This window comes from Dasypus novemcinctus, chromosome 23 (assembly GCF_030445035.2).
Source record: "Dasypus novemcinctus isolate mDasNov1 chromosome 23, mDasNov1.1.hap2, whole genome shotgun sequence".
Classification (NCBI taxonomy): Eukaryota; Metazoa; Chordata; class Mammalia; order Cingulata; family Dasypodidae; genus Dasypus; species Dasypus novemcinctus.
Genome location: NC_080695.1, coordinates 58,803,276 through 58,830,194, shown reverse-complemented (window position 1 = coordinate 58,830,194; position 26,919 = coordinate 58,803,276). Strand labels below are relative to the sequence as shown.

Here is a 26,919-nt window from a genome sequence, read left to right as displayed (position 1 = left end):
TAAAAATATAATAATCCCCATGTAATTAATCCCAAACCAATTTCACTTTAGAAGTTATCTAAGCAGTAAATGAAATATAATTAGCATTTCTCATTAGGCCTCTCAGGAGAGTGAACACTAAGTTATTTCCTAACCCTCCTACCTCAGGGACAAGCAAATTGGGTTTTAAAAAATATTAACAATACTTTCAATTTATAGTACCATTTTTCTCTCCTAGAAAATCCAAAGAGCAAAATCGCCTAACACAAAATCTCCTTAAACATGTTGGTAATAACTAAGAGGGGGGAAGAACTTAGCAACTTTCAAACAAGTCACACAGCACAGATTCCATTTTTGTGTCATTTTGCAACCTCCTAATCTTTTTTTATTCATTATTTATAAAGCGCCAGTGTTATCACATGGGGGAAAAACCAATCCCTTCAGTTTTTAAATGAGCTTTGAGGATTTGTTTGTGCTGGTTCAAATGCTTCCTTAGAAGTTGGAGAGTGCCACATCAGGTGGTTTACCTGTCACTGTTAATTCCTTTTCCAGCTCAGCTCAGGTCAACTGGGGAGATCACACAGCTTTAGAATTGGCTGAAACCTAAAGATAAATCTCTCTACCACCCACAGCTAACACCAACATCAACAGCTGGATTCTCCCTCACTTTCCTTTAGGCGGAGGTCAAGGCTGAACCTCTCAAAAGACTCATCTTGCCAAGATGGCATCATCCTCTCCTTGCCTTGACTTCCCGCAATCCGCCTGGTCATGAGGGTAACTGTGGGCCTCGTGGTCTCTTGATGGGTTTCACACCACCATAGCTCAAGGACACAAAGGAGATGCTTCCACTACGCCCTAGGAGAAGCCCTCACTGGAGCACCTGCTGATGGCTGGGGGATGTGGGTCTTCTGGGATGGGAGCTACCAGGAGCCTGCCCCTACAGACAGTCACTGCAAGTGATTCTGACTGGCTTCTGCTGAACCGTCAGCAAGCAGCAGGGGAGCAGCAACACCCACCCGAGAGCCAAGGAATCAAGACGCATTATATCAAGAAACGAAACGATTCTGCAGGCACCTCAGAAGCTGGGAAATAAAGTCTTACTTCCAAATGCTTTAATCACCTCCAGGAGCAGGAGACATTTGGCTCATGGTTGTCAGATAAGTTTCTTCTGATTTGGATGTAAAGGAAGCTAAGTGACAGAGTAGGAAAGGCCTAGAATTTGGAGTTGGAAGACCCAGATTCAACACCTAACCCCTCTTTGCCCCTTACCAGCTATGCCAGCAGTCAGCAAACTATGCCCACAGCAAAATCCAGCCTACCACCTGTTTTTGTAAATACAGTTTTAGTCAAACATGTCCGCTCCCATCAGTTTACATATTGTGTATGGCTGCTTCCACTCTATAGTGGAATTATAATTACAGTGTTGAGTAATTGTAACAGACTACAGGGCCCTCAAAGTCAAAAATATTTGCTGTCTGATCCTTTACAGAACAAGTCTGTTAACCCATGCGATACTTTATATAAGTAATTTTCTATCTCTGAACCTAGCATCCATGTCTCTTAAAAAGAAAACTACACAACCACATGTCCTTCCTATCTCAAAGGGTTATAAAAATAAAATTCATTCATTGTAACAGCATATCAATGATGGTGACAATTCTTTGAGCCCTTATTTTCTGCCAGACAAGATTCTAAGCACTTTAGGAAATCCTTACAACAAACCCTGTGAGGTAGGTAATATTATGAACCCATTTTATAGATGAGAAAACTGGGGATTGGAGATGTGAAGACTGTTGGTGGTACAGCTGGGACTTCAGCCCAAACACTAATCCCTTTGCCACCCTCTCTCTACTCTGTGCCAGGCCCTGAGGACACACAGGTACTGGAGGTGATAGACTACCAGGCCATGACATAGAGGTCTCAGGCCCACACAGGCACCCTGAAACCCTCTATTCTCTCCACCACACTTTCCCTCCAGTCTCACCCCTCTCCTCCTGCCTTCCATCTCCACCCCCCTTAAACTGTCGAAGTTTGCCATCTTCCCTTATTTTAAGAAACAAACTAGGCCTACTTCCCCTCAACTCATAAGCAAAACCAAACAACAGGAAAGCTGGCTCAGGTACCAATTTGCATTCCATTCTTATACAACAATATTGTTAAGTAGGAAAAGATAAAAACGCCTCTGAAGCAGAGAGAGAATAACACTTTTGGAATAAGACACGAAAGTTTGTGGTGAAATTTAGAAACATGCATATGTGACCCCGACAGTGACACCACCAATAAGGACCTGAATGTCTGCTGGAACTCTGTCTTTCCTGCATATGACACACCCATGTACAAGCACACACACATCTGCACACAGGCATATCTCCCTACCTACTCATCCTCGACAGCTCAGATGTGATGGTGCTTCCTCCTAGGACCTTCCCTGGAGCCCCCAGGGGATACCACGAGCGCTGCAGGTGGCCCAGCGGCCCGTGTACCCACTACTGCAGGCAACACAGCACCTAGTGGGCAGCAGCACAACAGTGCTGTGAGCTACTTTCCCAGCCATGTCTGACAGATGGGGAAACCGAATTCCATGAGGAAAGGGACCTCTCCCAAGGAACAGTGAATGAAGGAGCTGGGCTTTATCCCCATATCTCCCTCCAGGGCTCACAGCCACCCCCATTGCTACAATATCTTTCCAGGACCCATCACACAGAACTGGGTGCAGGAATTCCTCTGGAGCCCTGCACCCTTCACCCTCATGGCCTCAGCCTCAGTGGCCTTCCCTCTCAGACCCCCATACCTACCACGGTCCTGGCAGGACAGGGATTTGGCACAAGCTTCCTCCACACACACCCCACATCCCCCATCTAAAGCAAAGGTTCTAGACTGGGGCTAACTTTGCCACTCTCCTTCCTCCCAGGGGACATCTGGCAATATCTGGAGACAGTTTTGATTGCTAAACCTGGAATGGAGTTCTATTGGGATATAATGGGTGGAGGCCAGGGAAGCTGCTAAACATCTTACAACGCACAGGATGGCCCCAATACACAAAGAACTATCTGGCCCTAAATGTCAATAGTTTGAGGTTGGGAAGTCCTGCTCTAGACTGTAAGCCCCACAAGGACTTCTTTACTGCTTCCCCCAGCAGCTGGCACCGAGCTTGGTTCCCTGTAAGTATTCACATATTTAATGAACAAAAGAAGGATTCTTCTAAATGATTACTGTGCTCTCCCATTTATAAAGCACTTGTGTGTGCCCAGTCCGAGGTGTACTGGCTTCACCAAACTCGCTCAGGTGGGAGGCAGCAAGCCCGACCCCAGCCCATGTCTCCCAAGCCTACACCCATCCAAACAAGCCCCACAGGGCCTCCTGGGATCATTTCTAGGGAGAAAACATCCCATGAACAATTCCTGCCCAACACAGGCACATTCTGGCTCATTTCCATCAGAGCAGGGCCTTGTCAAGCCTGTGTTGAATAAGGTAGCCTCATTTGCACTTTGAGCACAAGAATCGGTGGCTACAGGGCACGGCCCTGCTTCCAAACAGCATTGACAGCACCCTCTTCAGACAGGGGCTCCATCACAACTATCTACACAACCAGCGTCCTTCAAACTACTTTTAATGCTTCTGTATGAGTTAGCCAAAGGGATGCTGATGCAAAGTACCAGAAATCTATTGTTTTTTATAAAGGGTATTTATTTAGGGAAGAAGCTTGCAGTTACCAGGCCCTAAAGAGTCCACCTCAAGGTACCATAAAAGGTACTTTCTCACCCGAAGTCTGTTGCCATGTATTGACACAAGATGGCAGGCAATATCTGCGAGGGGTCAGCCTTCCTCCTTCCTCTTAAGGCTCTGTGGTCCCAGCTTCTTCGAATCTCAGGCGTAGGCTGGCATAAGGGGCTCATTTCTTTCTGGACTCAGCTGCTCTGGTCCTTCCACAAGGTCAGCCATAGACTATCAGGCTCATCTCTCTTCCAGGAGTCTACAGAGCATTCTCTCTTCCTGCATATCTGCTTCTGTGTTTTCCTTCTGTGTATTTACTCCCCTGACTTTGCTTGAGCATCCATTTATATAACCCACAGCCGTAGGCTAGCTATAGGTGGGAACTCAAACTGAGTCACCCTAATGACCTGGTCAAATAAAAGCCCTAATCTTGATTTAATAACATAAAAGTGAAACCTCTGGGTCTAATACAATCTAATATGCCCAGAAGAACAGACCAGTTTACAAACACAATCAGTATTTCTTTTTGGAATTCATCAATAATATCAAACTGCCACAGTTTCTAACTCATTGCCTAGCATGCCCCTCCCACACCTTTTATATCAAGCCTGAATGAGTTCAGTTTTTCCTTTCCTTTCCACGCCCTTTTGTTAATAACATCCTTATTTAGATATAATTCATGTAATATACAATTCACCCATTTAAAGTATAGAGTTCAGTGGCTTTTGGTATATTCATTGAGTTGTGCATCTGTCACCACAATTTTAGAACATTTTCATTACCCCAAAACGAAACCTTTAGCAGTTAGGTGAAGTTTGGAGGTCACCACTAATGTCATTCTAACTTATTCAGGAAGGAACACCCTTTCTTGTGGCTCTTCTCTCCAATAGGTGACATCAAGGGAGTGGACCAGGAGTGGATCAACACCTGCCCCACTTAAACCCCCAGGTACCAACACTCAGCCCTTTCTCAGGATGATTTGGGACAACAGAAAACTAGCATTAAGTAACCTGAACTCATTCAGATCATTTCTCTATGAATTTCCTTTATCCTCCTAAAGAATCCCCTCAGAGAGCCACCTATCAAAATGTATTTATATGAATTTATGTAACAATCTAACAATAAGTCAAGATGTTATCATAAAAAAAACCTCTAGCAGCAAAAGTGAATTCAGGAATGTGATCAAACAGCCTCATCCTGAGGGCTAAAGAAAAGAAGCCCTGCGAAGTCACTCTCACCAGGAATATAAAGTGGGTCAGGCTCTGAAAAGCACATCAGAATCTCAAGATTCTGATTCCCCTGTACTAGGCCTGCCAAGTGTCCAGGCTTCTTCCCAGGGCCATTGGGGACAGCCATCACCAGTCTGTCCTATCATGGGAAGATGATGTCAGCCAGGAGAAGGTAGTGATGATGACAGAATCAATGAGTGCATCTCCCAACTCTAGGCTTTTAATAAGTGCTGGCTGCCACAATGGTGACCATACTGATGATTAAGATGGTGAGTTGTTATGGTGGTGGTGATGGTGGTGGTGGTGATGAATCCAACCCTGATGAGGTAAAAGGCAACCAAGTGAGCCCAAGGAATGGTAATTTGGGTCCACAGAGGCTCCAGACATCTGACATGTGGACAGCCTGGATAGCCAGACAGATCACCTCCCATCGTCACCTCTCTGCAACTGACCCATCTGTTTCCCCAGCAGAGCTCAGATAAGGACTACAGGGAGACTCCAGCTTTGGACCAGATGATCAGCTGGTGCAGTCATGGACCATTGGAATCATAATGCTCAAGAGGCAGGGAGGCAAGAAAAAACCACATGGCATTTCCATTTCAAAATGAGGACAATGACCTTGCCAGCTGAGAGCTGGCCGGTAATGTAGTTTTACTGGTTCAGCCAACAAAGCTAAGATAGGGTCACCACATGGTTCCATAAAGTCAAAATTCTTTTGGATATAAAACAGACATGCATTGAACTAATGGGTCATGTGTTGAGTTGTAATATAATGCCTTTGGTTTACCACCATCATTAACCACCAACTGACCCACACAAGGAAAGATCCATCACCAGCCCAAGGCAAGAACTGAGCATTTTCATTTCATAGTAGGGTTTACATTTTATTTTCCAAAGAAATATATAAATAAATGAATGGTACCAATAATTAGTTAGTCATTAAATTCAGTTGAAAGTTGGACCAGGGATTCTCTGGAATCATTAATAAAAGTGTATCATGGCCTTCTGATTTTAAACACACATTCATCCACTCACACTATACAAACTCATGCTTGAAGCTATGGGTGCAGTTCTCAAACAAATACAGAGCCTCTAAGAGAGGTAGAGATATAGGATGTTCAGAGTTTCCAGGAGTTGTGGTTATTCAATGATTTGCTGACTTCCTGATTCCCCAACAGAGAGCAGCCATGTGGGAAGTTGGCAGGGAAAGGCTGTGACCTAATGAGCTCTAACCAAGGCCAATGTCACAGCCCTCTCTTCTGGCTCTGGAGTCTTGCCTGCACACTACAAGACTTACTTGTCGATGTCCAATACCTTCACACATGCAGATCCTCCTGGGCACGGCGAACCTTCCCTCACCATCTTCCCCAGGCTGACTGCTCCAGCTTCCAGGCTCAGCTCCGGCGCCACACCTCCAGGAAGCTTCTAAACCCCTCCTCCCCCGTAGGAAGGCTCCTTTCCCTGTGCTCCCATAGAGCCCTCCACTTCACTCCCTCCCAGCACTCGCCAGCCCATACCCCATCAGGGCCTGCTTAGCTCTCCCACTACACTGCATGGTCCTCGAGAACAAGAACCCTGTCCATTCACCTCTGTACCCTAAGACTTTGCTTACTGCCTGCTACATGGTAGATGTCCATAAATATTTATTTCATTAACGACTTTAATGTATCTACTTTGCTGAATCTCCAAACCACATTTTTCACCATGAGCCATGTCTCTCTGCCTCCTCTTCCTCCTAATACCAACAATGGCTGATATCTAAGCCATTTTTTCCATGTGTGAAGCCACTATGATAAGCCCTTTATAAAACCCCTTTGCAATTCTTCTGACAACTCTCTAAGTAACCCTGTTCCCCAGAGGTGCAGTGACATGCCCAGGCTCACCCAGCTGGTGACTCGTACAGCTCTATGCCTGAGACTCTTAACCATCACGGTGCCAGCCAGGCCTGCACACAGCAGTGGCTCCTGGACCTCCCCCACACCTTTTACCATAAGCTCGTAGCATCTGCACTAACATTTACTGAATATTTTTCTTTAAATTGACTCACCTTTTTACAATGCCTTGTGCTATACAATAAAATCTGAAGAGTCATATGTCTTATGTATTATTTTTGTTCTAAAATTCAGGCAAATAAAGTAACTATTGAAATAGGAAATATTCAGCTGCAGACCACAAGAAACCAACCTATTTCCCAGACTTGGTTACTCTGCCCAGCACCACGGCGCCCTCTGTGCCCAGCTTCTGCGCAGCCTGGCTTGCAGTCTCTATGGGGCACTGACCCAATCTAGTAAGTCCAGGGTGAGCCCTGTGCTGGCCACCTGGGGGGGGGCGGTGAGAGGACACAAGAGGAACCCGATAAATCTCAGGAGCAGCTACCGTTTTTGCTCTAGGCAAGAACATACCTCCACACCCACTTTTCTCACCTGGGGGCTAGTTGTTCCCACATTAAGTCCAGGGATGAGTGTGTAATTCTGACTTGGCCACTCTCCCCCAACAATAGGGACTGACTCCGGGACAGGCACACATGGAGACCTGAGGCTTTTGTTTGACTATTTTAACGTGCGAACCTCTTCTGGCACATTAGACACTAAACTGAGAGGCCAGGAGGGCTGGAGCTTCTGCACCACCTTGTGCTTTCACCGGGAAGTCTCTCTAGGAATGAGGTCCACATGGGGAGGGGAACAGAGGTAGAGGTAGACCTGGATCCAGCCAGGCCTGAAGCAAATCTACTTGGGTCACATGTGCCCATTTACTGCCTTTGTGCTTCAGACAAACTACATTGTTTTCTGACACTGACCATCAAAAAGGCCCGAAATGATCCAAAAAGATATTCAGGGAATCCAAGTTTATGTTTAATATTTGTATTATAAAAGTAGTCCCATAGAAGTAGACTTACAAAAATATTTTGCTGAATAAGAATTCAGAAACTAAACGAGTGACTACATTGACTACATACATAACTCTTCCCCTTCAGGTAAGCATAAGTGAGTTGATCTGGGACAGGAAACAAAAGGCAAGTTATCTTTTCATGCTACCAAATTGCTTAGTGACTAGAAAAGCCATATGTGTGCTATCTAATACTGAGAAAGCATTCTACACTAAAGAAAAGATGTCAGTCAAGCATGTTTGCAAGGTAAACTGAGCAATACTGACTGCACAGCAAAAACACAGGCCTACTCTGTTTATATTCACTGTATTGTGAAGTGATATATTTTCCATTAAATAAGTTAATATCTCTCCAAAAGTTTTGATAAGCATGCCTTATCCATTCCTCAAAAGACTGATCATGACACATTTTTCATTCATTCATATGATAGTGATGTAAATTCAAGAACAGCCGTGGGAGAAGTGAGTCAAAAAGCATGAATAAACACACCCCATAGGAATTTCACTGCCCAAAATAAGAAAATCCCATGATTTAAAACAAGCCAAATGTTCAGATTGCTTGTACAGCTTTCAAATGCCAGCCCATTTCAAAGTGAGAAGTTTAAAAAAATATTATCAACCAAAAAGGAACACCCTTGTAAATAGTACTAAATCTTCTTAACATAGTTGTAATACTAGGCCGGAAGGAAAAATGTAGCCACACAACTTCTAAAACCTCAGAACTCTATGGTCAAGGATTCCCAAGCACGTTTTAAAAATCCCTACCCCATGGCAACAGGCTACTGCAGAGACTTCCTTAAACTGGCCTAACCCGCATCTGAACAGCCAGAAATCTCACTTAATGGAAACTGGTTTCCAAACTCTTTCAAGCGGCCTTGGTGAGGCGGTTCCTGGTGCCCTCCCTGCCTCGTTTCACACTTCACTTCCCCTCACTCTGACCTTCTTCATGTTCCTCAAACACCCCACATGTTCCTTCCCACCTCAGGGAAATCACTGAGTCCCGGCCTATCTGTGTCCTTCTGTTGGGAACACTCCCCAGCCTCCCCCTCCCGCCCCCGCAGGGCTTGGCAAGCTGGCCTCGGTGCCCCCTCCCCAGAAAGACCTTCCCTAACTAGGAAAGCAGCCCCTCCACCTCATTCCCCCGTCAGCTTCACATCAACCATCTTCTTAGTACGGATACTCCCCAGAATCTTCCTTCTAAATTACTTTTTGTTGTCTTTCTCCTCTCCACCCCTCCCCAGCACTAAGCCCAAATCTCAACATATCCTCGCTCACCCATACCCACTCGTCTTTCAGTACCCTTTGCATTGGGGATGGTACCACCATCCATCAAGCCAGAAGTGGAATCTGCTTTGGCCTACCTTCTGTTCTCTCTTGCACCAAGTTCCAAGCCATGGAACAACAATCTGGCTTTAACAAATACACATCCTTCCTGAGACCCCAACCCAGACCGGGATGCACTGCTGGGCAAGAAGTTTCCTTCTCTGTTTTTTGTTTGTTTTGGGTTTTTGCCCCCAAAAGGGGTGCACCATTCCTGGAAGTACTGCAATACCAGGTCGATGTGTGGAATGGACAGAGCAAGCGCCTCTTCCATCTTCCTATTCCAAAAATCCATTCAACACATTGTCCTCGGATAGAGGATGTATCAGATATTAAACCAGTAAGAACAGATACCACACTTAATCTTAGCCAAAAGTCTAAGTAGTGATGGGCAAGAAGTTTCTGAACTCTCTCCCTGCTCTCATTGCTAGCAGCCCCCTCAGATCCATCCTCCAGATGCTCTTAATGAAAGTGTGTCTCCAGCCACATCAGTTCACCAATTCACCAATCCACCATCCTTTAGGAGCCCTCCACCTGCCTGAAGGGTAATAAACTGCAAAGCATGGTGTACAGGTCCCTCTGGGACCCCTGTCAAACCAGGCTCCTCGTCAATCACTCCAGAGTCAAGCCCCAGAAACACACTGCACCCAACTACACTTGTTGAAAAGCCTTGCTCCCTTCCACCCCACCTTGCCCACCTGCCAAAGCCCCTCATTAGCCTTTGAGATGCAGCCCTCGGGCTCCTCCCACAAGAGGCCTGCCTGGCTTTCCCAGCAGAGTGAGCTGATTTGAACACCCAGAGGGCCACTTCCATCTATGTATCCTCAAACCAGCAAATGTGGTGTTTAAGAAACACCCAGCTGCCTCCTGGGGCCCCCAACGGCAAGGACTGTGCTCTTCCACACTGTGGCTGATGTCCAGCCTGACGAGCAGGCATTGAGTAAGTGCTTGCATTCAGGAAGCTTTGTGCCAGGCCTCATTCAGCGCACTGCACACAATGGTGAGCACGACAAGCAAGGTCCCAGAGCTCATGGAGCCTTCGGTCTAGCTCAGGGTCAGCAAACTGCAGCTCAAGGGCCAAATCCAGCCTCCTGCCTAAACTTTTTGTGTTTGTTTTTAATACCTTCTTGGAATATAATTTACATACCACAACTCTCTACTCACATTTTTTTCTGAATAAAGTTTTGCTGGAATACAGGCACACCCTTTCATTTACACATGGTCTAGGGCTGCTCTCTTGTTACAGCAGCACAGCTGAATTGTGGTGATAGAAACCATATGGCCCTCAGAGCCTAAAATATCTACTATCTGTCGCCGTAACAGAAAAAGGGGACCCTTTCTCTGACCCCTGGTCTTATTAGGAGGGTGGTGATTCTCCAAACCAGTCCAGCCAGCCAATCAAGTAAAACATCACTTCAAAGGGTCAGAAGTACAATAAAGAAAACAAAGCAGAAGATGGTTAGAAGATGGCGAATAACTGGGAGGGTAGACAGACGAGCTCCTCTGAGGCAGTGACATCTGCCATGAGCTGAGCAGTGGCCAACCGAGCCAAGATCTGGGGAAGGAATGCTCCAGCAAAGGAACAGTCAAGTGCAAAGTCAGGAAGCTGGATCCTGCCTGTGTTTCGGTCACGGCCCAGCAGAAGGCAGATGGCACAAAAAGGGGGATTGTGGAGGTTGACAAAGAGACTGTTGACACAAGGGCACGGTGAGGAGAAACCAACAAGGGGTGGTGACAGGCTCCGGGGTGGCCACAGCAAAAAGCTGTGACCCTTCCACATCCCCACTTCCCCACCGCCCCAGGCCTGAAGGGGTGAGAGGAGGCGGCTGTTACCAGAATCCAGAGAGACACAAGGCTGCAGTGCTGCCGACAGGAGTGGCAGCCTCCAGTCCTGGAACATGTGTGCAAAGTAAACAGCAATACCGCCTGGCCTGGGCGGAGGAAGCCAGAAGAATAAATACCTTGACCTCACCTGCTACCTGCTGGGGCCTCCCGCTGACCAGACAAGCCGAACCCCGAAGCCAGGGGCAGGGGAGCCAGCCCACAGTGGGTATGTTCCAAGGCAGGCCTCCTGGGACACACAGCCAGGTGGAGAAGGATGGAGAATAAACCTAGAGGCAAAAACAAGTCTCAAGGACATCACTTGGCTCCCTGAATGTCAGAACGGAGGTCAGCATGGCTTCAGGTGCTGGCAGTAGGGTTGATAAAATCAGCATGGCAGGATGTTTGAGGTACCAATATACACACTCTCGTGGGAGGTGGTTATGCCAATGGAAGGTGAAATGATTACTACTGTGTCTCTCAGAAATGAAATTGACAGTAATCAATTATACATGTCAGCATTTCTAGGAAGAATTAGGAAATAAGAAAGGAACAACTTGCACATCTTGAAATCACACAAAAAAACTACTCCCTGCACAGGCCAGGAACAAAAACCACTGAGTTTCTAATAGCTCAGATCCAAAAGATAAAGGCCACCACTGTCCCCACATTGGCATTCTCACATAAGCAAGAAATGGGCACAGCATTAACACTTAGGCCACTGAGTTATTTAAGTGCTTGATAAACAGTAGCTGTTATTACTTTATTTTGCTTAAAATCTCTATGCATTTTCTCTGTTTTTAGTGAGATATAGTTCAGATATCATACAATTCACCCTTTTAAAGTGCATAATTCAGTGGTTTTTAACATATTCCCAAGGTTTTGCAATATCACTATCTAATAGCAGAATATTTTTGCCACCTCAAAAAGAAATCCCATACCCATTAGGGGTCAACCCCCCACCTGTGGCCACTTCCCCTCAACCAGCCTTAGGTAACCGCCCATCACTGTCTGTATGAATTTGCCTGTTGTGGACATGCTGTATGAATAGAATCATACAATCCCAGCAAGTTATTTTTAAACGCCCTGTTCAAGACCATTTTTGTGGCTGTAACCTTTCAAAGGCTGCCAGCTGGTCAGCACATAGCCCCTCTGCTCTGTAACCAAAGAGCAGACTCAAAGGTGGAAGTTCCTGAATCTAAAACCAAAATTAACGCCAAGTATTACCGATGCAATCATTACTTAGTTTTAAAACCTAAACACTATTCCTACAATGGCCACCTGCAGGTAAAGCCATGAGGAAGTGGAGTGGAGGTAGGTTTTAGGGGTCAGCAGACCTGGCAATGGGGCAAAGTGTGGCCCTCCAGCCATGTGTCCTGTGCCCCCGGACATCACTGCCTGCCTGTCGCTGGGGTCAAGGCGCACTTCCTTGCTAGGTGAAGCTCATCCTCCCCAGGGGGCTTTAAACCATTTGTGTAAGAAGTTCAACTAGTCTGCCCTCCCATAGGGTTCACAGAGATAGGAAAAGCAAAGAGCAGATTTTCAGTGGAGAACCAACTCTGATGAGGAGTGGCTGCCAGAACACTGGACTAAGAGGATTCTGGGGCAGAGGGTCTAGTGATTGATGAGCAGTGGCTGCCATGGCATAGGATGAAGGAGTGTCAGCACATGATCTTGTACTTTCCATCTCTCCCTCAGGTGTTCATCAGGGGCACTGAGCCCAGGAGTGAGTTCACCCATTTCCAATGGTGATTTCTATTCCCTTTCTACTGATAAGATAAACTTCTCAAAATTCTACACAGCCAGGCTTCTAAGATGATATGGTCCACAGGGCCGCGAGTGTCACCAACTCCTTTGGTAAATCTTCAGCATCATCTTTAGGGAGAAATGTTTAGTCCAAGATATCTGAAGCCAAAGCCTAACACATGGAATGGTGAGAGTTCCCCAGATTCTCCTGGATCTGCTAAATGCTGGGATCTCTGCTTACTAGGAGTTAGTTCTTGCCTCTGTTTAGAAAAGCAGTCAAATTATCCCTGAAAGAATGGGGCAGGGAGGGGCAGAGGGAATGCAGCCAACTCCCTGTAATATTCTGCAGGCTATACCCGGACCAGGGATTAGGCAGAGCAATTAAATGGGAATCATCACATATCTATAGAGGTGCCAGCCATTGCTGGGAGCCAAAGAGGCCCTTTTTGGGGGCTGGTATCCTCAGTGGGGACCACCTGGAACCTTCCTTTGGGCTAATTGCTAAGACAATCAGCAAGATGTGTGTTCTACCAACACCTCCACCACATTAATGCAAGGGTTTTCCTGACAGAAGGATCGACCTAGAGCCAATAGGCAGGAGTGCTGCAAATCTCATTCTCTACACATTCCCCACAATTACAGAAACTCAGCCCCATGGGCAAAGAAGATTTCCATTCTGAGTTGGGATCTAGTCAGTAACAATTAATGGGCACTAACTAGGGAAATGAAAACAGAGACCAGTATTTCATGGTGAAGAAATTCATGCCAGCAAGCAGATATGGCTCAACTGATACAGCGTCTGCCTACCATACAGGAGGTCCAGGGTTCGATACCCAGGGCCTCCTGACCCGTGTGGAGCTGGCCCACACACAGTGCTGCCACACACAAGGGTGCCATGCCACGCAGGGATGCCCACTGTGTAGGGATGCCCCACTCACAAGGAGTGCGCCCCACAAAGAAAGCTGCCCTGCACAAAAAATGCAGCCCGCTCAGGAGTGGCACCGCACACATGAGAACTGACACAGCAAGATGACGCAACAAAAAGAGACACGATTTCTGGTGCTACCTGACAAGAATGCAAGCAGACACAGAAGAACACAACACAGCAAAAGGGCACAGAGAGAAGACAATGGCAGAGGTGGGAAGGGAGAGAAATAAATAAAGACAATGGCAGAGGTGGGAAGGGAGAGAAATAAATAAATCTTTAAAAAAAAAAAAAAAGAAATGCATGCCAAGCACAAGACTCTGGACTACATTTCATTTCATCCCCACATCCCCATTTCACAAATACAGAAACAGGTTCAAAGACACCCATCCGCCACTTGTACATTCATTAGGCTTTTTGATATTCCGTGGAGACATGAAGAGGCAGGAGGGAAATCAAGTAAGGGGCAAGAGTGGCTACCAAACCAGGCCCCTTTAGTGCAGCAGCATCACTAGCAGGACAGGGGAGGCCATGGGAGGCTTAGTGAGCTAATGCTGGCTGTGCCCACTCCAGTAAGAACTACAGAATGTTCTGGACCCAAGGCACTCTCACACAACTCAGTCTTCCCCTTTTATTTTTCATCTAAACTAATCTCCACTCCACCCCAGCCTCTCCTCAAGGCCACCTTTCCCTTCTTCCTCAGAGTCTTCTTAATCTGTGGCTTTTCCAATGATGATTGTCATTGCCACGAGAAGGGGCTGTAACCCAGACACTGGAGGGGTCTGGGTGGTTGGATCCAAGCCAGGGCCTTTCCTCCACAGGTTAATGACTGTCCTTGGCTCACCTCATCCTTATGGTCTCAAGAAGATACACATTCTGTGGATCTTAATATTAGCTGTTCCTCCCAATGGCTTGCTAAATTGTACATGTTCCTCTGAATTCCCTGATTTAACACATTATTTTTCCACCAACATAGCACACAGAATATTTCTGAGTGCACACAGTCATAGAATAACACTATGACAAACCTTCTAACCAAATGTATTTCCCCCTGGGATGGAACTTTCTACTCTGATCAGCACAATGGCAAGAAGCAACAGAGTGGTCTGGGACAGGGTAGCAGGTAGCCAGACAGGGTGACATCTAAGTTGGCACATAGCACCAACAGGAGTCAGACAAGTGAAAAATCCAAAAAGGGGCATTCCAGAGGGGGAGAACCACCCTGGAAGGGCAGGTGGGGTAGGCATCAGGAGTAAGAGGGCAAGTCTTGTCCAAGCTACATTCATCCATTCCTCAGACACACCAATCACCTGCTGGGTGCCAGGCAATGGGCACAAACCTGAGGATGAGGAGACAGCAATTAGGGAAACAGCCAGGAGCCCCTCTCTCAGGAGGCTCCAGATCTAGTAGAGACAGAGACAAATCAGAGATGCACAGAGATATGTAATTACAAACCAGGTGAGTGCTGTGAAGAAAAGAGGATGCCAGAATCCAAAGGAGAGGGAAATGGACTTTGGCTCAGTGGTTAGGGCGTCCGTCTACCATATGGGAGGTCCGCGGTTCAAACCCCGGGCCTCCTTGACTGGTGTGGAGCTGGCCATGCGCAGCGCTGATGCGCGCAAGGAGTGCCGTGCCACGCAAGGGTGTCCCCCGCGTGGGGGTGCCCCACGCGCAAGGAGTGCGCCCGTGAGGAAAGCCGCCCAGAGTGAAAAGAAAGTGCAGCCTGCCCAGAAATGGCGCCGCCCACACTTCCCGTGCCGCTGACGACAACAGAAGCGGACAAAGAAACAAGACGCAGCAAACAGACACCAAGAACAGACAACCAGGTGAGGGGGGGAAATTAAATAAATAAATAAATCTTTAAAAAAAAAAAAAAAGAATCCAAAGGAGAGCCTGTTCCCAGTCCCAGGGAGTCCCAGAGGGGAAAGGGCAGTCTGCACCACTCTTGGGGGTCTCAGAGGGGACAGCATAGCCTTCTCTAGTCCCAGGGGTCTCAGAGGAACATCCTACCCTATCAAGGCCACTTAGATCTGAAAGATCAGCTTCCACCTCTATAAGCAAATATATTTTTTGTACCTCTGAGAAATTACAATAAGCCTGCTACTAAATTCTCCCCAAAATACATTTTATTCCAGCACTCTGTGAATACTTTTAAGGAAAATCATAAAAACAAGAAAAATTCCAATTATTTATATGTAAAAATCTGTAAAAATAAAAAAAGACTTTACATCTAATTGTTCTTAATGCTTTAATATAACATTCCCTGATAAAACACCTCCTAGCAGTTTAACCTTCAAACCAAAAGAAAATCATCACCATAATTCAAACTCATGGAAGGTAGAAGAACAGAACTGGAACATATCAGACAAATTGCCTTCTGTTTTTCTTCAATTTAAAACTCAACAATTTGTCTTCCTGTCACATTGCCTTGTTACATGAAACTTTCTGGAAAAGCTTCATTCGAAAGTTTGCCATAAAGATTCAGGGAGTTTCTCGGTTGGGTAAAAAGTGGAGATTCTCAACAGATGCTTACAGATTACACTGCAACATGGCAGGAGACAGCCACCAGCCAACTGGCCTAAAACTTAGAGGAAAACGAGATGGAAGATTCAGAATCATCAGTACTGGCAAGATGAAATGTCTTTCTTTGTGGCTGAAAATGAAGGACTTGGGCCCTTTTCAAACTATCATTACCCTTGACAAAAATCATTATTCTTGATTATCCTTGATTATTCTTTATCCTTAATGGGGTAAAAAAACAAACAACCACCACAAAAAAGAAACAGAAAGAGCCATGAGAGCAGAGACTGTGATAATCAAACAGGACAGAAACCACATGATACCCACAAAGAAGGGATATCGAGGGGAACTTTATAACAGAGTCTGGTATTCAAAAGGGGTCAAATCCTAGCCCTGCCATTGTGTGCGTGACCTTGGGCAAATTTCATAACCCGTGAACCCTGCTGTAACCTGAGAAGATAGTACCTTGCTCCTAAGGCAGCTGTGAGGAAGAACTCAGCTGATGTATATGAGATGGAGCAATCCCTGGTACACAGAAAACACTAAAAGAAAGAGGAGGAGGAGAACAAGCACAAGAGGAAAAGAAAGCATTTTGCCCATAATTAACAGTGGCAGGTGTTCTAAGGACCAGTGGGGGGGGGTGTTGCCATCAGCTGTCAGCCTGACATGGTCACCAGTTAGGTTTGCTGGTAATATAACTAGACTCTACGTATGTGGAAATCAGCGAAAGTAAATGATGCCCTCAAGGTGCAGCAAGGAAAAGTGTAGAATCTCCAGACGGCCCAACTGCAAAGCCCAGGGCGCCTTCCACCACACCACACTCTCCTCTCTGGACACTAATCTGCAGTAACACCTCACAACAACCACCGGTAAACATCCTGATTTCCCAATCTATAAACATGGACAGGATGTGGAAGGTGATGTTAAGACTCAAATGTGGGGAAGCAGACATGACTCAACTGACAGAGCATCCGTCTACCATATGGAGGGTCCAGGGTTCGATCCCCAGGGCCTCCTGACCATGTGGTGAGCTGTCCCATGCAGTTCTGCGGTGCACAAGGAGTGCCTTGCTACACAGGGGCGTCCCCATGTAGGGGTGCTCAATGCGCAAGGAGTGTGCCCTGTAAGGAGAGCCGCCCCACGTGAAAAAAGCACAGCCTGCCCAGGAGTGGCACTGCACACATGGAGAGCTGACGCAGCAAGATGATACAACAACAACAACAAAAAAAAAGAGGTGCAGTTTCCCAGTGCCGCCAGATAATGCAAGCCGATGCAGAAGAACACACGGGAAGAAGGGGAGAGAAATAAATAAAATAAATATTTAAAAAAAAAAGACTCAAATGTGGGCTTGTGACCACATTTGAAACCAGGCATTCTTAACCTTTCTTGTTCCACAGATCCCTTTGCCAGTCAGGTGAAAACCACAGACCCCTTACTAAGTCCCACTATTACTGGTATTATTTAATAAATAGATCACACCTGCACCAGCACATCCCCACAAGAATGTTTTTGAATTTCAATTCAAGCTCACAGACCCCAGCTCACCCTTATTAATAACCAGATATAGGATTCCATAATTTTCTTCAGGTATACATAATATTCACAATCCTACAGATACAGCTAGGTATATTTTAATCATTGATTTGTTTTACAAAAATGGGATTAAATTATATACCCTTTGCTGTGCCCTTTTTTCCCCCCCAAAAAAAGAGAGAGAATCTCTGTCTTAAAGGGAAAGAACCATATAAACCAAAGATTTCATGACATGGTTGTCTAATAGCATAGGGTTAACTACCACTGGCATGGCGTCCTGAGTTGTCCCTGCCAACAAGGCAATTATATGAGATTAAAAAGAAAGAGAAATTCTCTTGACTAGACTTTTCCCTGCAAAGAACTGAGTGCTCCAGGCTTCCAGGTCACACTCACACCGCAAAGGGAACTGTTTCATATAATCTTCCAATCACATGGCAAACATTGACTGCGGAGCCACTCCATGTCAGGCCCCACTCCCCCTGGGGTTACAGTGGTGGACAAGCAGGCCCGGCCCACACTGAAATGACAATCCTGAATGGAAGGAGATCTACATTAAACAAGAACACAAATAAATGTACAAGAATTGGCAGTACGAGGAAGTTTAAAGCCCAGAATGAAGAGAAAATAACTGTGTAAGGGGAGAAATCCTGTTTACAACAACATCTTCTCTGAAAAGGTCATGAGAAGGAAGAGCCACGCAAAGATCTGGTGGAAATGCTGCAAGCAAAGACCCTTAACAGGGAGTTGGTCAGATGACACAGGGCTTGCAGGCCTTGGAAATGAGCATGGATTTTTTTCCTGAATGAAATGGAGGGTTTTAAGCATAAGCTGACCTAAACAAAGCCACTGTAAAAAGATAATCAGGGAAATTTGAACTTGGAAATTAGATGATACCAAGGGGTTAACTTTATTAAGTGTTAATAGCATTGTAGTTACATTTTGTTTTGGTTTTTTGTTTTTAAAACCTTATCCTTTGGCCATTAGACAGTCCTATATAACTAAGTATTTACAAGTGAAATGATATACTAACTAGGATTTGCTCTAGAGTACTTGAGCAAAAACTAAAGCAGCGAGTGGAAAATGAGAGGTAAAACAAGATTAATAAAATATTAGTAACTGTGAAACTGAGTGAGGGTTGGGGGTTTGTTACACTATTCTGTCCACTTTTGTATGTGTTTGAAAATTGCCGTAATTTTTTTAAAATGTTAAATAAGAAACATCAACAATCAGATATTAAAAATTTCACTCTGTGGCTGTGGCAGAGAGGAGGAAAGGTTCTCTGAAAGCTGAGATCACATCCCTTTTAGCAATGAACCTGGGAAAAAAAATCCAGGACATATCCCACCTCATGCCTCCATCCCAGTACATCCCTGTGTTAAATGACCACATCTCTTGCCCTGCTGAGCAACTTCTAGTTCAGATAAAGAAGCCCAAACAAACTAGCTCTCACATGCACAAATCACCAGCCGTGACCCCGCTGGTGACCCAAGGACAAACCCCTCTTCGTGGGCACAGAGCCGCCCAACACTGTGATCAGGCTAATTACACAGGATGTAGGCTCACACAGACTGTCTGGAGCTGTGATCACTGGACAGTAATTGGCTCATTAGAGCCGTTGCTGGGCACAATAACCTGCTACAGGGCTCGTGTTATTAGAGTTGCTATGCTGGCTCACTCTTCAGAAGACCAGCTACTTAATGGTTAACAAAAGATGCACAGGCTAAGCAATAAAGTCAACATCCGCAATGAAAATATTGGTGTCGGCAAGGACCTGGGTCAGAGCTGGTCGTCGTCTTCCAGGAGCTATGAAACGACGTCATTTGCATCTTGTTCATCTTCCCCTCATACCCAGGCAACAAAGTCTACTTGGGAAGACAAGTTCTAATCCAAGAACTGAACAAAGAGAGTCCTGCGGATCATCCTCTATTCTACCCTCTGAAATTGCTGGCCCTGCCTTAGAGCTGAGCAGCAGCAGTTTTTGCCTGTATAGCTCAACGAATCTGCAGCCTGGACTCACCCCCTCCAGGACTGGCCTTCTCCCAGCCATTCTCCCTAACGGCTGGGGGGTGAACTGTCCACAGATTATCCCTGTTACTAGGCCTTCCCTAGGTCCCTATGGTCCACAGAAGCAGGGCCAAACTCCCTCCAGCGGCCTTTGGGATCTGTCCAGAACCTTCCCTAGTCATTCTCTGAACAGGCCCGGGACTCCCGCTCTCCCTGCCAGTCACAGTGAGCTAGCTGCCTGCAGCTCCTCAGCACACCATGCTCTTTCTTGGCCCTCTCCCTCTCTGCCAAGAATGCCCTTCTGTGAGCCTCTGTCATCCTTGAGCCCTCAGCTCCCAGAAACCACACTTTTCTGAAGACAGTGACAAAGATCATGGGATGATAAATCATGGCTTCAGACTACTAACCCACTGTACCCAACGCCACACCACATTCCTTCACCTGCATTATCCCATTTAATTCTCACCATCATGCATTACTATTATCAGTATACAGATTTTTTTAAATGAGCCTTGTAGACCTAAAGTAACCTGCCCGGAGTCACCCAGTTACCGAGTGGTTAGCACAGGGATCTCAGCCAAGGCCTGCCTGCCTCGAAGCCACACTGCCAGTCACGATGGGGACAGGCTGCCATGCGATGGCCACAGCTCTGAACCCAGGCAACCCCATCACATTTTAAATTTAAACAGCAAAGTACATTTTTCTATGTTCACAGCACTGAACAGAGGCCACTACACGCCTACCAAAATACCCATTCCCCCCTTCTTCTGTTTTATTTGGGGTGACAATGTGCCCTCCTAAAAAATAAAAATCACATTTCCCAGCATTCCTAACAGAATAGGTTCAAGCCACTGAGAAGTGAAGGCAACTGCTTTTGAGTGACTTGCAGGTATCCTCTTTAAGAGAGGTTGATGCACACTCCTTTTCCCTTTCCCTTGCTTCATCCTTTCTGCTGCCCACAATGCAGATGTAATGGCTGGGGCTTAGGTAGCCATCTCAGACCATGAGATGACCTTGGAAACATATCCCAAACATAGCAGAGCAACAACACAGAAGCAACTGACAAATCTTCATTTGTTATTCATTCTTATAGCAAACTTTTTAATTCATTTTTATAGCAAATTTTTATTGTCTTTTTTGTTAAGGATACACAGATCACACAAAATGTTACATTAAAAAATTAAAGGGGTTCCCATACACCCCACACCCCACCTCTCCCACACCAACACCACCACCCCCATCAGTGTGGCACATGCACTGCATCCGGTGAATACATTTTGGAGCACTGCTACACTGCAGGGATTATAGCTTACTTTGTAGTTTACATTCTCCCGCAGTCCATTCAGTGGGTTATGACAGGAGCTCTTTTATATGCCTGGCTTTGTGCAGGGCCCTTGGGATGGAAACATCCATTAACAAATCAGACAAGGGTCCATGGCTTCGTAAGGCTTACAACATAATAGAAAAGGCAGTAATAAATACTGAGTATAAAAAATAACATATTAGAAGGTGATAAATACTACGGAAAAAAGAAAAAAGTAGAATACAGGAAAGGGGAGAGATCATACTATAAAATTTGATGAGCAAATGAGGAATCGATAAGGAAAGCAGGAATTTTGCTCCCAATTAAAAACAACCTTGGGAAAGGAAAGAGTCTGTGAGATACAGAAGGGATGTGGAGACTGTCCCTGGATTTATTTTAGTCATGACATCTCCTTCCTCCACACTATCAGATACAATAGAGAAGTGGACTCCAAGGAAACCTACTCCATCCTACATCAGCATCTTTAAACTGTGCTCCTCAGCACTGCGGGGGTCTTGCAGCAGCCCACGAGGATGCAGGAGGGACATCCCAGGACCCCAACCTCCACTTCAACCGGAGCAGTTCCACCCTCAGGTTCACGTCTGGGGCTCCCAAGCAACATTACATTGGAGGAAAGGATTCTTCTGCTAAAAAAAAAAAAGATTTTTGTGATGGCTGCTTGGTGGCAGGAGCAGGGTGATGGTAGGCGTGCATCTCACGTGTCTTTACACTGTCTGAGCTTGGCATCCAATAAGAACTTGGTGAACTTTTACTTGCTCGGTGAACAAATAAACTCTGCAAACTTCCAGAATCACTAGACTTGACAGTTGTCTCTCTCTAAACCACACTGCTGCTGCTGCCAAGAATATCTCCCCTCTGCTGAGCTTCCTGTTGCTCCCCTCTCTGGCTCCAAAATAACAAGAAGTTGCTTGGCAGTGATGTCACTGCAACTGTCACAGCCTGCAGGGCGTTCACATGCTGGCTCTATTTAAGACCCAGGCTTCATGTTCAGGGACACGGAAATTGCCACCTTGTGAACCATACCGGAAAGGCAAAACTTGAAAAATTATCTTCCACGAATAACTAAGTTACAAATTCTGTCACCTGGCAAAGAGGAAAAGCAAGCTAGTTGAACTAAACAGTAAGCACCGGCTCCTTGGATCAGCTGGGTCAAGTTGCTTAATTTCAACCATTCTTCTCAAGTTTCACAAAAGCTAGCATTTTCTTAGTAGCATCATCTCTTTTCCAATTGTTCTCCTTTCCTGGGTTCTTTTGTTATCCCTCACAACCATTCTCATTTTTATTTACTCCTCTAGATTTCTCTGCTACTTATCATTAAACAAGACAGCAAATGGAACATTAATGAATGCTAAACTCATTTCCTTCCCTAGTGGATAATTATCATAACCTTTTAATGAGAGTTCGATCATATTTATTGGTTTCGGTAATTTTTTTACCTCATCCTGCTTCTGTGCTTTGATAGTGAAAAGTGATGGGTTAAAGCAATGTTTCAGATGCAATCTTCTCTGTTTTCCCTTAACAGCTGCACACTTTTTGCATCTTGATGAACTGCCCAGTCCATGGCCGGTGCAGATTTTGCAGGAACATCTGGCGCCGGGTACAAATGGGTCTAAAGCTCATTGATTCTATATGGGTGTGTGCGTCAAAACGCAGATGGTCATGCAAATATACCTTGCTGCTTACGCTCTCAAAATTAAGTTAATCAACAAAACCTGAGTCTCTGATTGGAGTCTAGAAACACTAGAGAAAATAAATAAGCATATGGCTTTCTCCCTTGTATGTGACTGCTTTAAGAGATACGATGGATACTGCTGTTCTTCTCCCATTGTGCTGTTTATTTTCATGTAGAAAAATATACACATTGGACACAAATATTTAAAAAGGGATATGAAGGCATTTATATGGCTGCCCCCTGTTCATGGTATTTAAGAAGGTGTTTCCATGATCTCAGTTTAGAGACTGTAGCATTTGGAATTTCCATTCTCTCGCTTTTGGGGAACCCCTTGTTACAACTCCCAGAACAGAGAATCAGCTAGAAAGTCACTCCTGCCAAGGACACCTTCACCTTCCAGAGCTGCAGAGACAGGAGCCGAGGGATGATGGATGAAGCTAGACGTGGCTCACGCTCTAGTGAGTGGTCCTCCTGCCTGACCCTGGAGCCAGAGCAATACATAACTTGTGCCATTAAAACATTCTCGTCCTTGGTCCTACAATCCCCTTCCTGGGAATGCATACCAACAAAAGAAACTGACAGAGGGAGAAACAGCCACATACACAAGGATGCTCATCTCAGCTTCATCTATAATCAGAGAAGACCGGAAGGGGCCCAAATACTAACCCACACGGAAGCTGCTCAGTCAAGTATGGCAGGCTGTGCAGCTGTTCAAAAGGCTAACGAGGTGGGCCCTCTGACACGCTGCTAAGGCCTCCATCTCAGAAAAGACTTTGGCAATACGTATCAAGAGCCTTACAAACACTTACCTTTTAACATAGAAATCCCACTTCTAAGGGAAAATTTGAAAAAAAAAAAAACAAGAAAAGCTTTATGAAAAAATATGTTCATGTCCACGGAAACACTACCCAGAAAGGGGGAGAAACTGAAGATGACCTAAATGATTAAGAAAAATGGATGACGTGGGAAGCAAAGATGTATCCAAAGAATTCCATGTAGCCATCAAAAGTGATAGCCAAATAATACAAGAATTTTTTTTATTTTAAAAAGTAATAGCCATAAGAAGTTAATAACATACAAAATGCTTATGATATGTTAGCTATTTTTCAAAGAGGAATATCAATGCAGAGATTTAAATGGATAAAAACTATGTAAAGGGAAACGGACTTTGGCCCAGTGGTTAGGGCGTCCGTCTACCATATGGGAGGTCCGCGGTTCAAACCCCGGGCCTCCTTGACCCGTGTGGAGCTGCCCATGCGCAGCGCTGATGCGCGCAAGGAGTGCCGTGCCACGCAAGGGTGTCCCCCGCGTGCGGGAGCCCCACGCGCAAGGAGTGCGCCCGTGAGGAAAGCCGCCCAGAGTGAAAAGAGGGTGCGGCCTGCCCAGGAATGGCGCCGCCCACACTTCCCGTGCCGCTGACGACAACAGAAGCGGACAAAGAAACAAGACGCAGCAAATAGACACCGAGAACAGACAACCAGGGGAGGGGGGGAAATTAAATAAATAAATAAATATTTTTTAAAAAAAAAAAAACTATGTAAAGTGAATATACATATAAAATAAAATAGAAAATGCCTTAACACCTCAATAGTAATTGATCCAGAAGAGGGGTTACAGGTGATTTTCTTCTTTAAAGTTTATTGTTCTTTCTAGACTTCTGTTAAAACTTTTATTCAGAGGGGGGGAAACCTTATTTAAACATAATTTGAAGTCTACATAGAAATACAAAAAATTATATAATAAATGGAATATAAATTCCTTGTAAAAATAGATTACTAATGGCACAACTATGTAAAGAATTATATTTAATGAACTAAGAATGGAAGTAATAATTGTGCTAAGGAAATGAGATTTGGAACTCTTTTTCCCATTACAGGTTCTAAGGTTGCTTTTACAGTTTAAAGGTAATTTCAAAAAGCACTTTTCTTAGTTTGCCTGGGCTGCTATACCACAGATCGGTTGGCTTAAACAACAGGAATTTATTGTCTCACAGTCTTGGAGGCTTAAAGTGCAAAACCAAGATGCTGACGAGCCCTGCCTCCATTGCGGCGGTGGCTCGCTGCCAATCCTTGACTCCATCTCTGCCGCCGTCACGTGACGCTCTGCCTCCTGTCTCTTCCTCACTGCTACCACCATGTCCAAATTTTCTCTACTCATAAGGCCTCCAGCCGTGATGAAGTAAGGCCCATCCTGATTCAGTTTGGCTTGGTCTCAGAAGAATCTCAAAGATCTCACTTACAAATGGGGGTTAGCACTTGAACATGTCTGGGGGGGGGGGTAGTGCGGGGGGGGGACATGATTCAATCTCAGCAGTACAGAAACAGGAGCTTTCTCGAGACATCTCAAGCTGGCCAGGCATGGCAGAATTCCACTGTAGTGTTCCACTCGTGTCCATTTAACCTGAACGTGTCCAACTCAGTGTTGAGTGAGCAAGCAAGCTGGAGAATCACGGCACATGATGGAAGCTCGCATGTAGATCCCTCAACACCCACTAAGCAAGCCAGCAGGTCGTTCATAGGTTATTTACAAAGAAAACCTGAGGCAAAAGTGACCAACGTTAATAGTGCTGATTCCTATAAAGGGTCATAGTATTCTCTGCATTTTTCAAACACACAAAGAAAACACTTCGGCTCCCACCTTGGTTCTGAGATAAAAATCACCCATACCTCCACCACTCCGAGAGCCCAGGTGAGGATTTCAAATAACCGGCAGTGTTACCCTTCCAGACTCCCTCTAAGCCCTTGCTCCTCAGAGTAAGGTCCAGCAACCAGCAGCAGCAGCAGCACCTGGGAGCTTGCTGGAAATGAAGGTTCTCAGGCCCCACCCCAGACCTCCTAAATCAGAATTTGAATCCTAACATGACCCCCAGGTGCCTTGTGGGAACACTGAAGTTTGAGAAGGCTGCTCTAAGCCATTGATTCTCAGCCTCCATGGCACACTGGAATGACCTGAGGCATTTGGTCTTGCCTCCAGAGATTCTGACTGAATTGGTCTGGAGGCCAGCCTGGGTGGACACAGTATTTTTTAAAGCTCTCCAGGTGACGGTGTTGTATAGCCAAGTCTACACAACACATTTCTCTCTTCAACCCAGAAAACTCTATTTTTTTTTTTAGTTTGTTACATCTGAGCAACAGCAGGCACCGTTAACTCCAGATAATGACTCTCTGCAACCTTGAAATGAATGGATAATTTACTTCCAGGAAACCAATAATAAGACCCTGGCTGGCTTTTGCAGGGCACTGTGCTTCACCCTCTTTGTGCATTATCTTTTGCATAATATCTAAAAGGGAGAGGGGAGAAGATGTAGCTCAAATGGCTGAGCGCCTGCTTCACATGTACAAGGTCCTGGGTTCAATCTCCATACCTCCTAAAAAAAAAAAAGACTATTTTTCCCCCAATTTTCCAGATGAGAACCATTGAGGAAAATAAAGAGAAGAGATCACACATCTAGAGGTGGTAGAAGCACTTGCAATCAGTGCAGGCCTCCTTAAATTCGGTACCCTTGGTGCCTCAGTTGTCTCACCCCAGTCCCCGCATGAGAAGCAGGACTCAAACCCAGGCCTGCCTACACATTAGACTACACTCCCCCTAAGACAGGCCACCTAAAAACTGAAGCACATGAGGCTGTCAGCCAAAAAGTTAGAAATCTTTATCTATCCCCCTTAGCTTAATTTTCAGCTCCTAGAGGTTAGGGGTAGCTGCATCTTGTCTGTATCTGATCCGCTACACTTCACACAGTACAATGTTTGATGAACAAATTAACAAGTAAATGAGTGGATATTAATTAACCATCCATCCTTCACCGTGGTGGCATTGAACTTAGGAAAAGTTCCTCCCAAGGCTTCTAGTCTCCTGTCCTGACACGTGTGTCCTGTATTGTTCCTGTCCCCACACACGGGTCCCACCCCATGCATACAACACTCCCTGGCTGCTTAGGTGTTAAGTCATTAAAGACCTGCCAGTTACTGACAAGGATGTGCTAAAGAATGACAAAGCGCCACGACTCACTCAGGTAATGAGATTCAGGCAAGAGAAAGAGCTAGCAACCCTAGAAAACAGGCTTCATGCTGAGCAAAGTGAGGAATGGGAGGGCAGGGATGCGCTGGCACAGTAGGAGCACAACATACAACGGCTGAACTCAGTATAGACAGGGCATGGGCAGGGCCAAGGCCTGTAAAAGACCAGGGCAGTTGAAAAAGGACCAGAAGGCTCTTGAACACAACATCCTGAGGATGCAACTGCAAAC

The 26,919-nt window shown here is 45.5% G+C and overlaps 1 protein-coding gene and 1 non-coding gene across 4 annotated transcripts in view; both read right to left on the bottom strand.

The window, feature by feature from the left end:
* The window catches only part of SNX29 (sorting nexin 29), a 627,210-nt gene that overhangs the window by 435,896 nt on the left and 164,395 nt on the right, over nucleotides 1-26,919 (bottom strand). The gene's annotated exons all lie outside the window — the stretch shown is intronic.
* On the bottom strand, nucleotides 9,327-9,517 carry LOC111761336 (U2 spliceosomal RNA). The gene has a single exon (XR_002794737.1). It is a non-coding gene; the product is annotated as a U2 spliceosomal RNA (small nuclear RNA).